This window comes from Perognathus longimembris, chromosome 20 (assembly GCF_023159225.1).
Source record: "Perognathus longimembris pacificus isolate PPM17 chromosome 20, ASM2315922v1, whole genome shotgun sequence".
Classification (NCBI taxonomy): domain Eukaryota; kingdom Metazoa; phylum Chordata; class Mammalia; order Rodentia; family Heteromyidae; genus Perognathus; species Perognathus longimembris.
Window position 1 is genome coordinate 40,113,467 of NC_063180.1, and position 12,312 is coordinate 40,125,778.

Sequence of the window (12,312 nt, forward strand, 5' to 3'; positions counted from 1 at the left end):
CACACAGACTTGCTGGGCCTTGGGCCGCTTGGGTGTACGCTAATGGGGCAGTCCTGGCTGAGGGGCGGCTGGCTGTGGGCAGGCTATGTATGGAATTGGGCCTTGTGTGCTGGGGCTCTTAGGAGAATGCAGACAGTGGCTAGCTGTGAGTCCTCAGACCAGCAGAGGGGAGGGGTGGGGGTGTCTGGCCTTGGAGAGGCAGTGCAGGAAATTGGAAGTTGAAGCAGCTTAGTGCCAGGGTACCCGGGCCCAGTTTGTTGGGCACACGGCTGGTGACAAAAGTCGGGCATGGAGGGAGCAGAGAGCGGATTGGGCGGGGCTGGAGCCAGCAGCCGCCCTTCCAAGGCAGGGTGTAAGGGCAGATGTCCCCCCGATGCCAGAGCGGCCTGGCTGGCACAGGGGAGCCTGGCCACACAGATTTTTGCACACCCCCTGTGCGCACCCCCTCACATCCCCAAGCGAGGCACCCACACACCACCAAACAGACAAACACAGGCACACTGGAACACAGCCTGAGACACATATAGTTGAGCGTACACGTGCGCTCACGCGCGGACACTGGCCCCATGTAGGGCTTGGTTTAGCAGAGCACCCATGCTCATGGTGGTGAAGGACCCCTTGAGGGTCCCAGGGGCAATTAGAAGAGCGATACGGGGCTGGGGCCAGCCAGGAGTTGGCCTGAGGGCTGAGCCCTTGGCCTTGATCCTTTTCTGAAAAGACCTCTTGATTTCTCCTGTCTCCCAGTCGCTGATGTCCCAGCATGCCATCCTTGTTTGAGTGTGGTTGCACGTTGGCCCCCAGGCCAGAGAGCAGTGTAAGCTGGAAGGGGCTGAGGTGCCCGACCGGCTCTGCGTCCCGCCCTGCTCAGCGCATCCACCCCAGCAGAGGAAGGTAAGCCTTAGTGTGCCCCAGGTGTTTGCATTGCCCTCGCTGTGTGTCCGGGTTCGTCAAGGCTGGCCATTTGGCCCGGCCACGGCTGCTTGCGCCATGCGTGCCGTGCCGTGCCGTGCCGTGACCTGCCTGGCGCCCAGAGGATGTGTTGGATCGATGATGACTCCCCAAAATAACATTCCTTGGAAGCTGAACAAAATGAGTGAAAACTCTATAACCGTCGTTCTCATCGTGACTGAGGTCCAGTGCTTGGCTCTCCTCAGGCAGCGTAGGAGTGGGACCCGACATGCACTCAGTCACACACATTGTTTCCACCTGCCAGGCCCCCTGTCAAGACAGCCTTGCAGGCAATCAGACACTGTCATCCTCTGCTTGCTGTGACTTGTGAGCCCGGTCAGTAGGCCAGTTTCCGCTGTCCCCATTGAGCATCCCTGGGTTGTTGCCTGGCGGCGTCTTGTGGGGTAGGCCAGTGGCTGGCCAGTTCTGATGTGCCCGGTCGAGGAGGGAGGAGGAAGGAGCTAGGCTTTCTCATGGGTGGCTTGTAGATTGGATGGCCAGGACTTTGCCATTCCCCCAAGTGCGGTCTTAGGATTTCGCTGCCTAGATTGGGGCTTGGGTTAGGTAGCATACACCAGAAGCCTCGAGATTGTAGGCCAGGTCCTCATTGTTACTCTCTCGAGTGTGCGGGTGGCGGAGTATGGTTCTTGGGCTTAGTACGTAGGCGATCCCATGCTCGGGACGATGGTGCCGCCACCCAGTTAAGAAGTGGCTCCCCCCGTGGTATTGGAATATTGGGTGGAGCCCCGAGAACAAAGTTTAGTTGCAGGTTGCAAGGGCCACGGCTGGGGTTGCGATGGTGGCAGGAGGTGGATTCGTAATCGTTGGCGAGGACTGCTCATCCTTTGCCTGGGTCCTCCCCGGCATGGAGTTGGTGGTGTCGGGTGTCTTTCTGGTGCTGTGCCCACGCCGTGGTGTGGATTCGAGCCAGCGGGGGGCTGCCGTCAAGCACAGAGTGACTTAAGTGACAGTACAGGGCCTGGCAAGACCTGGCCTCTGCGTGTCTTCCAGGTTAGGGGCCAGCCTTTGCAGGGCCGGCAGGGCGAGGGTGGCCTGCCCTTTGTGCCCGTGAATACCTCAGTCTGCAGCTGAGGTGGTGGCGGCTCTGAGAAGGAATGCCAGGACCCCAGGGCTTAGACGATGGGGTGTGCTAGTCTAGGGCTTCGTGCATTTCTCTGCTCCTAGGGTGTGTCCGTGGCAGTCGACCCAACCTCTGATTGCCAAAGGGACCAGAAGTCGACCTCTGATTGCCAAAAGGGACACACAGACTTGCTGGGCCTTGGGCCGCTTGGGTGTACGCTAATGGGGCAGTCCTGGCTGAGGGGCGGCTGGCTGTGGGCAGGCTATGTATGGAATTGGGCCTTGTGTGCTGGGGCTCTTAGGAGAATGCAGACAGTGGCTAGCTGTGAGTCCTCAGACCAGCAGAGGGGAGGGGTGGGGGTGTCTGGCCTTGGAGAGGCAGTGCAGGAAATTGGAAGTTGAAGCAGCTTAGTGCCAGGGTACCCGGGCCCAGTTTGTTGGGCACACGGCTGGTGACAAAAGTCGGGCATGGAGGGAGCAGAGAGCGGATTGGGCGGGGCTGGAGCCAGCAGCCGCCCTTCCAAGGCAGGGTGTAAGGGCAGATGTCCCCCCGATGCCAGAGCGGCCTGGCTGGCACAGGGGAGCCTGGCCACACAGATTTTTGCACACCCCCTGTGCGCACCCCCTCACATCCCCAACCGAGGCACCCACACACCACCAAACAGACAAACACAGGCACACTGGAACACAGCCTGAGACACATATAGTTGAACGTACACGTGCGCTCACGCGCGGACACTGGCCCCATGTAGGGCTTGGTTTAGCAGAGCAGCCATGCTCATGGTGGTGAAGGACCCCTTGGGGTCCCAGGGGAAATTAGAAGAGCGATACGGGGCTGGGGCCAGCCAGGAGTTGGCCTGAGGGGTGAGCCCTTGGCCTTGATCCTTTTCTGAAAAGACCTCTTGATTTCTCCTGTCTCCCAGTCGCTGATGTCCCAGCATGCCATCCTTGTTTGAGTGTGGTTGCACGTTGGCCCCCAGGCCAGAGAGCAGTGTAAGCTGGAAGGGGCTGAGGTGCCCGACCGGCTCTGCGTCCCGCCCTGCTCAGCGCATCCACCCCAGCAGAGGAAGGTAAGCCTTACTGTGCCCCAGGTGTTTGCATTGCCCTCGCTGTGTGTCCGGGTTCGTCAAGGCTGGCCATTTGGCCCGGCCACGGCTGCTTGCGCCATGCGTGCCGTGCCGTGCCGTGCCGTGACCTGCCTGGCGCCCAGAGGATGTGTTGGATCGATGATGACTCCCCAAAATAACATTCCTTGGAAGCTGAACAAAATGAGTGAAAACTCTATAACCGTCGTTCTCATCGTGACTGAGGTCCAGTGCTTGGCTCTCCTCAGGCAGCGTAGGAGTGGGACCCGACATGCACTCAGTCACACACATTGTTTCCACCTGCCAGGCCCCCTGTCAAGACAGCCTTGCAGGCAATCAGACACTGTCATCCTCTGCTTGCTGTGACTTGTGAGCCCGGTCAGTAGGCCAGTTTCCGCTGTCCCCATTGAGCATCCCTGGGTTGTTGCCTGGCGGCGTCTTGTGGGGTAGGCCAGTGGCTGGCCAGTACTGATGTGCCCGGTCGAGGAGGGAGGAGGAAGGAGCTAGGCTTTCTCATGGGTGGCTTGTAGATTGGATGGCCAGGACTTTGCCATTCCCCCAAGTGCGGTCTTAGGATTTCGCTGCCTAGATTGGGGCTTGGGTTAGGTAGCATACACCAGAAGCCTCGAGATTGTAGGCCAGGTCCTCATTGTTACTCTCTCGAGTGTGCGGGTGGCGGAGTATGGTTCTTGGGCTTAGTACGTAGGCGATCCCATGCTCGGGACGATGGTGCCGCCACCCAGTTAAGAAGTGGCTCCCCCCGTGGTATTGGAATATTGGGTGGAGCCCCGAGAACAAAGTTTAGTTGCAGGTTGCAAGGGCCACGGCTGGGGTTGCGATGGTGGCAGGAGGTGGATTCGTAATCGTTGGCGAGGACTGCTCATCCTTTGCCTGGGTCCTCCCCGGCATGGAGTTGGTGGTGTCGGGTGTCTTTCTGGTGCTGTGCCCACGCCGTGGTGTGGATTCGAGCCAGCGGGGGGCTGCCGTCAAGCACAGAGTGACTTAAGTGACAGTACAGGGCCTGGCAAGACCTGGCCTCTGCGTGTCTTCCAGGTTAGGGGCCAGCCTTTGCAGGGCCGGCAGGGCGAGGGTGGCCTGCCCTTTGTGCCCGTGAATACCTCAGTCTGCAGCTGAGGTGGTGGCGGCTCTGAGAAGGAATGCCAGGACCCCAGGGCTTAGACGATGGGGTGTGCTAGTCTAGGGCTTCGTGCATTTCTCTGCTCCTAGGGTGTGTCGGTGGCAGCCGACCCAACCTCTGATTGCCAAAGGGACCAGAAGTCGACCTCTGATTGCCAAAAGGGACACACAGACTTGCTGGGCCTTGGGCCGCTTGGGTGTACGCTAATGGGGCAGTCCTGGCTGAGGGGCGGCTGGCTGTGGGCAGGCTATGTATGGAATTGGGCCTTGTGTGCTGGGGCTCTTAGGAGAATGCAGACAGTGGCTAGCTGTGAGTCCTCAGACCAGCAGAGGGGAGGGGTGGGGGTGTCTGGCCTTGGAGAGGCAGTGCAGGAAATTGGAAGTTGAAGCAGCTTAGTGCCAGGGTACCCGGGCCCAGTTTGTTGGGCACACGGCTGGTGACAAAAGTCGGGCATGGAGGGAGCAGAGAGCGGATTGGGCGGGGCTGGAGCCAGCAGCCGCCCTTCCAAGGCAGGGTGTAAGGGCAGATGTCCCCCCGATGCCAGAGCGGCCTGGCTGGCACAGGGGAGCCTGGCCACACAGATTTTTGCACACCCCCTGTGCGCACCCCCTCACATCCCCAAGCGAGGCACCCACACACCACCAAACAGACAAACACAGGCACACTGGAACACAGCCTGAGACACATATAGTTGAGCGTACACGTGCGCTCACGCGCGGACACTGGCCCCATGTAGGGCTTGGTTTAGCAGAGCACCCATGCTCATGGTGGTGAAGGACCCCTTGAGGGTCCCAGGGGCAATTAGAAGAGCGATACGGGGCTGGGGCCAGCCAGGAGTTGGCCTGAGGGCTGAGCCCTTGGCCTTGATCCTTTTCTGAAAAGACCTCTTGATTTCTCCTGTCTCCCAGTCGCTGATGTCCCAGCATGCCATCCTTGTTTGAGTGTGGTTGCACGTTGGCCCCCAGGCCAGAGAGCAGTGTAAGCTGGAAGGGGCTGAGGTGCCCGACCGGCTCTGCGTCCCGCCCTGCTCAGCGCATCCACCCCAGCAGAGGAAGGTAAGCCTTAGTGTGCCCCAGGTGTTTGCATTGCCCTCGCTGTGTGTCCGGGTTCGTCAAGGCTGGCCATTTGGCCCGGCCACGGCTGCTTGCGCCATGCGTGCCGTGCCGTGCCGTGCCGTGACCTGCCTGGCGCCCAGAGGATGTGTTGGATCGATGATGACTCCCCAAAATAACATTCCTTGGAAGCTGAACAAAATGAGTGAAAACTCTATAACCGTCGTTCTCATCGTGACTGAGGTCCAGTGCTTGGCTCTCCTCAGGCAGCGTAGGAGTGGGACCCGACATGCACTCAGTCACACACATTGTTTCCACCTGCCAGGCCCCCTGTCAAGACAGCCTTGCAGGCAATCAGACACTGTCATCCTCTGCTTGCTGTGACTTGTGAGCCCGGTCAGTAGGCCAGTTTCCGCTGTCCCCATTGAGCATCCCTGGGTTGTTGCCTGGCGGCGTCTTGTGGGGTAGGCCAGTGGCTGGCCATTACTGATGTGCCCGGTCGAGGAGGGAGGAGGAAGGAGCTAGGCTTTCTCATGGGTGGCTTGTAGATTGGATGGCCAGGACTTTGCCATTCCCCCAAGTGCGGTCTTAGGATTTCGCTGCCTAGATTTGGGCTTGGGTTAGGTAGCATACACCAGAAGCCTCGAGATTGTAGGCCAGGTCCTCATTGTTACTCTCTCGAGTGTGCGGGTGGCGGAGTATGGTTCTTGGGCTTAGTACGTAGGAGATCCCATGCTCGGGACGATGGTGCCGCCACCCAGTTAAGAAGTGGCTCCCCCCGTGGTATTGGAATATTGGGTGGAGCCCCGAGAACAAAGTTTAGTTGCAGGTTGCAAGGGCCACGGCTGGGGTTGCGATGGTGGCAGGAGGTGGATTCGTAATCGTTGGCGAGGACTGCTCATCCTTTGCCTGGGTCCTCCCCGGCATGGAGTTGGTGGTGTCGGGTGTCTTTCTGGTGCTGTGCCCACGCCGTGGTGTGGATTCGAGCCAGCGGGGGGCTGCCGTCAAGCACAGAGTGACTTAAGTGACAGTACAGGGCCTGGCAAGACCTGGCCTCTGCGTGTCTTCCAGGTTAGGGGCCAGCCTTTGCAGGGCCGGCAGGGCGAGGGTGGCCTGCCCTTTGTGCCCGTGAATACCTCAGTCTGCAGCTGAGGTGGTGGCGGCTCTGAGAAGGAATGCCAGGACCCCAGGGCTTAGACGATGGGGTGTGCTAGTCTAGGGCTTCGTGCATTTCTCTGCTCCTAGGGTGTGTCCGTGGCAGCCGACCCAACCTCTGATTGCCAAAGGGACCAGAAGTCGACCTCTGATTGCCAAAAGGGACACACAGACTTGCTGGGCCTTGGGCCGCTTGGGTGTACGCTAATGGGGCAGTCCTGGCTGAGGGGCGGCTGGCTGTGGGCAGGCTATGTATGGAATTGGGCCTTGTGTGCTGGGGCTCTTAGGAGAATGCAGACAGTGGCTAGCTGTGAGTCCTCAGACCAGCAGAGGGGAGGGGTGGGGGTGTCTGGCCTTGGAGAGGCAGTGCAGGAAATTGGAAGTTGAAGCAGCTTAGTGCCAGGGTACCCGGGCCCAGTTTGTTGGGCACACGGCTGGTGACAAAAGTCGGGCATGGAGGGAGCAGAGAGCGGATGGGCGGGGCTGGAGCCAGCAGCCGCCCTTCCAAGGCAGGGTGTAAGGGCAGATGTCCCCCCGATGCCAGAGCGGCCTGGCTGGCACAGGGGAGCCTGGCCACACAGATTTTTGCACACCCCCTGTGCGCACCCCCTCACATCCCCAAGCGAGGCACCCACACACCACCAAACAGACAAACACAGGCACACTGGAACACAGCCTGAGACACATATAGTTGAGCGTACACGTGCGCTCACGCGCGGACACTGGCCCCATGTAGGGCTTGGTTTAGCAGAGCAGCCATGCTCATGGTGGTGAAGGACCCCTTGAGGGTCCCAGGGGCAATTAGAAGAGCGATACGGGGCTGGGGCCAGCCAGGAGTTGGCCTGAGGGGTGAGCCCTTGGCCTTGATCCTTTTCTGAAAAGACCTCTTGATTTCTCCTGTCTCCCAGTCGCTGATGTCCCAGCATGCCATCCTTGTTTGAGTGTGGTTGCACGTTGGCCCCCAGGCCAGAGAGCAGTGTAAGCTGGAAGGGGCTGAGGTGCCCGACCGGCTCTGCGTCCCGCCCTGCTCAGCGCATCCACCCCAGCAGAGGAAGGTAAGCCTTAGTGTGCCCCAGGTGTTTGCATTGCCCTCGCTGTGTGTCCGGGTTCGTCAAGGCTGGCCATTTGGCCCGGCCACGGCTGCTTGCGCCATGCGTGCCGTGCCGTGCCGTGCCGTGACCTGCCTGGCGCCCAGAGGATGTGTTGGATCGATGATGACTCCCCAAAATAACATTCCTTGGAAGCTGAACAAAATGAGTGAAAACTCTATAACCGTCGTTCTCATCGTGACTGAGGTCCAGTGCTTGGCTCTCCTCAGGCAGCGTAGGAGTGGGACCCGACATGCACTCAGTCACACACATTGTTTCCACCTGCCAGGCCCCCTGTCAAGACAGCCTTGCAGGCAATCAGACACTGTCATCCTCTGCTTGCTGTGACTTGTGAGCCCGGTCAGTAGGCCAGTTTCCGGTGTCCCCATTGAGCATCCCTGGGTTGTTGCCTGGCGGCGTCTTGTGGGGTAGGCCAGTGGCTGGCCAGTACTGATGTGCCCGGTCGAGGAGGGAGGAGGAAGGAGCTAGGCTTTCTCATGGGTGGCTTGTAGATTGGATGGCCAGGACTTTGCCATTCCCCCAAGTGCGGTCTTAGGATTTCGCTGCCTAGATTTGGGCTTGGGTTAGGTAGCATACACCAGAAGCCTCGAGATTGTAGGCCAGGTCCTCATTGTTACTCTCTCGAGTGTGCGGGTGGCGGAGTATGGTTCTTGGGCTTAGTACGTAGGAGATCCCATGCTCGGGACGATGCTGCCGCCACCCAGTTAAGAAGTGGCTCCCCCCGTGGTATTGGAATATTGGGTGGAGCCCCGAGAACAAAGTTTAGTTGCAGGTTGCAAGGGCCACGGCTGGGGTTGCGATGGTGGCAGGAGGTGGATTCGTAATCGTTGGCGAGGACTGCTCATCCTTTGCCTGGGTCCCCCCGGCATGGAGTTGGTGGTGTCGGGTGTCTTTCTGGTGCTGTGCCCACGCCGTGGTGTGGATTCGAGCCAGCGGGGGGCTGCCGTCAAGCACAGAGTGACTTAAGTGACAGTACAGGGCCTGGCAAGACCTGGCCTCTGCGTGTCTTCCAGGTTAGGGGCCAGCCTTTGCAGGGCCGGCAGGGCGAGGGTGGCCTGCCCTTTGTGCCCGTGAATACCTCAGTCTGCAGCTGAGGTGGTGGCGGCTCTGAGAAGGAATGCCAGGACCCCAGGGCTTAGACGATGGGGTGTGCTAGTCTAGGGCTTCGTGCATTTCTCTGCTCCTAGGGTGTGTCCGTGGCAGTCGACCCAACCTCTGATTGCCAAAGGGACCAGAAGTCGACCTCTGATTGCCAAAAGGGACACACAGACTTGCTGGGCCTTGGGCCGCTTGGGTGTACGCTAATGGGGCAGTCCTGGCTGAGGGGCGGCTGGCTGTGGGCAGGCTATGTATGGAATTGGGCCTTGTGTGCTGGGGCTCTTAGGAGAATGCAGACAGTGGCTAGCTGTGAGTCCTCAGACCAGCAGAGGGGAGGGGTGGGGGTGTCTGGCCTTGGAGAGGCAGTGCAGGAAATTGGAAGTTGAAGCAGCTTAGTGCCAGGGTACCCGGGCCCAGTTTGTTGGGCACACGGCTGGTGACAAAAGTCGGGCATGGAGGGAGCAGAGAGCGGATTGGGCGGGGCTGGAGCCAGCAGCCGCCCTTCCAAGGCAGGGTGTAAGGGCAGATGTCCCCCCGATGCCAGAGCGGCCTGGCTGGCACAGGGGAGCCTGGCCACACAGATTTTTGCACACCCCCTGTGCGCACCCCCTCACATCCCCAAGCGAGGCACCCACACACCACCAAACAGACAAACACAGGCACACTGGAACACAGCCTGAGACACATATAGTTGAGCGTACACGTGCGCTCACGCGCGGACACTGGCCCCATGTAGGGCTTGGTTTAGCAGAGCAGCCATGCTCATGGTGGTGAAGGACCCCTTGAGGGTCCCAGGGGCAATTAGAAGAGCGATACGGGGCTGGGGCCAGCCAGGAGTTGGCCTGAGGGGTGAGCCCTTGGCCTTGATCCTTTTCTGAAAAGACCTCTTGATTTCTCCTGTCTCCCAGTCGCTGATGTCCCAGCATGCCATCCTTGTTTGAGTGTGGTTGCACGTTGGCCCCCAGGCCAGAGAGCAGTGTAAGCTGGAAGGGGCTGAGGTGCCCGACCGGCTCTGCGTCCCGCCCTGCTCAGCGCATCCACCCCAGCAGAGGAAGGTAAGCCTTAGTGTGCCCCAGGTGTTTGCATTGCCCTCGCTGTGTGTCCGGGTTCGTCAAGGCTGGCCATTTGGCCCGGCCACGGCTGCTTGCGCCATGCGTGCCGTGCCGTGCGTGCCGTGACCTGCCTGGCGCCCAGAGGATGTGTTGGATCGATGATGACTCCCCAAAATAACATTCCTTGGAAGCTGAACAAAATGAGTGAAAACTCTATAACCGTCGTTCTCATCGTGACTGAGGTCCAGTGCTTGGCTCTCCTCAGGCAGCGTAGGAGTGGGACCCGACATGCACTCAGTCACACACATTGTTTCCACCTGCCAGGCCCCCTGTCAAGACAGCCTTGCAGGCAATCAGACACTGTCATCCTCTGCTTGCTGTGACTTGTGAGCCCGGTCAGTAGGCCAGTTTCCGGTGTCCCCATTGAGCATCCCTGGGTTGTTGCCTGGCGGCGTCTTGTGGGGTAGGCCAGTGGCTGGCCAGTACTGATGTGCCCGGTCGAGGAGGGAGGAGGAAGGAGCTAGGCTTTCTCATGGGTGGCTTGTAGATTGGATGGCCAGGACTTTGCCATTCCCCCAAGTGCGGTCTTAGGATTTCGCTGCCTAGATTTGGGCTTGGGTTAGGTAGCATACACCAGAAGCCTCGAGATTGTAGGCCAGGTCCTCATTGTTACTCTCTCGAGTGTGCGGGTGGCGGAGTATGGTTCTTGGGCTTAGTACGTAGGAGATCCCATGCTCGGGACGATGGTGCCGCCACCCAGTTAAGAAGTGGCTCCCCCCGTGGTATTGGAATATTGGGTGGAGCCCCGAGAACAAAGTTTAGTTGCAGGTTGCAAGGGCCACGGCTGGGGTTGCGATGGTGGCAGGAGGTGGATTCGTAATCGTTGGCGAGGACTGCTCATCCTTTGCCTGGGTCCTCCCCGGCATGGAGTTGGTGGTGTCGGGTGTCTTTCTGGTGCTGTGCCCACGCCGTGGTGTGGATTCGAGCCAGCGGGGGGCTGCCGTCAAGCACAGAGTGACTTAAGTGACAGTACAGGGCCTGGCAAGACCTGGCCTCTGCGTGTCTTCCAGGTTAGGGGCCAGCCTTTGCAGGGCCGGCAGGGCGAGGGTGGCCTGCCCTTTGTGCCCGTGAATACCTCAGTCTGCAGCTGAGGTGGTGGCGGCTCTGAGAAGGAATGCCAGGACCCCAGGGCTTAGACGATGGGGTGTGCTAGTCTAGGGCTTCGTGCATTTCTCTGCTCCTAGGGTGTGTCCGTGGCAGTCGACCCAACCTCTGATTGCCAAAGGGACCAGAAGTCGACCTCTGATTGCCAAAAGGGACACACAGACTTGCTGGGCCTTGGGCCGCTTGGGTGTACGCTAATGGGGCAGTCCTGGCTGAGGGGCGGCTGGCTGTGGGCAGGCTATGTATGGAATTGGGCCTTGTGTGCTGGGGCTCTTAGGAGAATGCAGACAGTGGCTAGCTGTGAGTCCTCAGACCAGCAGAGGGGAGGGGTGGGGGTGTCTGGCCTTGGAGAGGCAGTGCAGGAAATTGGAAGTTGAAGCAGCTTAGTGCCAGGGTACCCGGGCCCAGTTTGTTGGGCACACGGCTGGTGACAAAAGTCGGGCATGGAGGGAGCAGAGAGCGGATTGGGCGGGGCTGGAGCCAGCAGCCGCCCTTCCAAGGCAGGGTGTAAGGGCAGATGTACCCCCGATGCCAGAGCGGCTGGCTGGCACAGGGGAGCCTGGCCACACAGATTTTTGCACACCCCCTGTGCGCACCCCCTCACATCCCCAAGCGAGGCACCCACACACCACCAAACAGACAAACACAGGCACACTGGAACACAGCCTGAGACACATATAGTTGAGCGTAAACGTGCGCTCACGCGCGGACACTGGCCCCATGTAGGGCTTGGTTTAGCAGAGCAGCCATGCTCATGGTGGTGAAGGACCCCTTGAGGGTCCCAGGGGCAATTAGAAGAGCGATACGGGGCTGGGGCCAGCCAGGAGTTGGCCTGAGGGGTGAGCCCTTGGCCTTGATCCTTTTCTGAAAAGACCTCTTGATTTCTCCTCTCTCCCAGTCGCTGATGTCCCAGCATGCCATCCTTGTTTGAGTGTGGTTGCACGTTGGCCCCCAGGCCAGAGAGCAGTGTAAGCTGGAAGGGGCTGAGGTGCCCGACCGGCTCTGCGTCCCGCCCTGCTCAGCGCATCCACCCCAGCAGAGGAAGGTAAGCCTTAGTGTGCCCCAGGTGTTTGCATTGCCCTCGCTGTGTGTCCGGGTTCGTCAAGGCTGGCCATTTGGCCCGGCCACGGCTGCTTGCGCCATGCGTGCCGTGCCGTGCTGTGCCGTGACCTGCCTGGCGCCCAGAGGATGTGTTGGATCGATGATGACTCCCCAAAATAACATTCCTTGGAAGCTGAACAAAATGAGTGAAAACTCTATAACCGTCGTTCTCATCGTGACTGAGGTCCAGTGCTTGGCTCTCCTCAGGCAGCGTAGGAGTGGGACCCGACATGCACTCAGTCACACACATTGTTTCCACCTGCCAGGCCCCCTGTCAAGACAGCCTTGCAGGCAATCAGACACTGTCATCCTCTGCTTGCTGTGACTTGT

General features: G+C 59.7%; 6 non-coding genes across 6 annotated transcripts; all 6 read left to right on the plus strand.

Moving 5' to 3' along the window:
• Positions 1 to 1,041: 1,041 nt before the first annotated feature.
• On the plus strand, positions 1,042 to 1,135 carry LOC125339207. Its single transcript, XR_007208493.1, has one exon. It is a non-coding gene; the product is annotated as a small nucleolar RNA SNORD116 (small nucleolar RNA).
• Positions 1,136 to 3,248: 2,113 nt separating this feature from the next.
• LOC125339209 lies at positions 3,249 to 3,342 on the plus strand. Its single transcript, XR_007208495.1, has one exon. It is a non-coding gene; the product is annotated as a small nucleolar RNA SNORD116 (small nucleolar RNA).
• A 2,114-nt stretch (positions 3,343 to 5,456) lies between these two features.
• LOC125339210 lies at positions 5,457 to 5,550 on the plus strand. Its single transcript, XR_007208496.1, has one exon. It is a non-coding gene; the product is annotated as a small nucleolar RNA SNORD116 (small nucleolar RNA).
• A 2,113-nt stretch (positions 5,551 to 7,663) lies between these two features.
• On the plus strand, positions 7,664 to 7,757 carry LOC125339211. The gene has a single exon (XR_007208497.1). It is a non-coding gene; the product is annotated as a small nucleolar RNA SNORD116 (small nucleolar RNA).
• A 2,112-nt stretch (positions 7,758 to 9,869) lies between these two features.
• LOC125339213 lies at positions 9,870 to 9,963 on the plus strand. Its single transcript, XR_007208498.1, has one exon. It is a non-coding gene; the product is annotated as a small nucleolar RNA SNORD116 (small nucleolar RNA).
• A 2,113-nt stretch (positions 9,964 to 12,076) lies between these two features.
• Positions 12,077 to 12,170, plus strand: LOC125339214. Its single transcript, XR_007208499.1, has one exon. It is a non-coding gene; the product is annotated as a small nucleolar RNA SNORD116 (small nucleolar RNA).
• Positions 12,171 to 12,312: the final 142 nt, after the last annotated feature.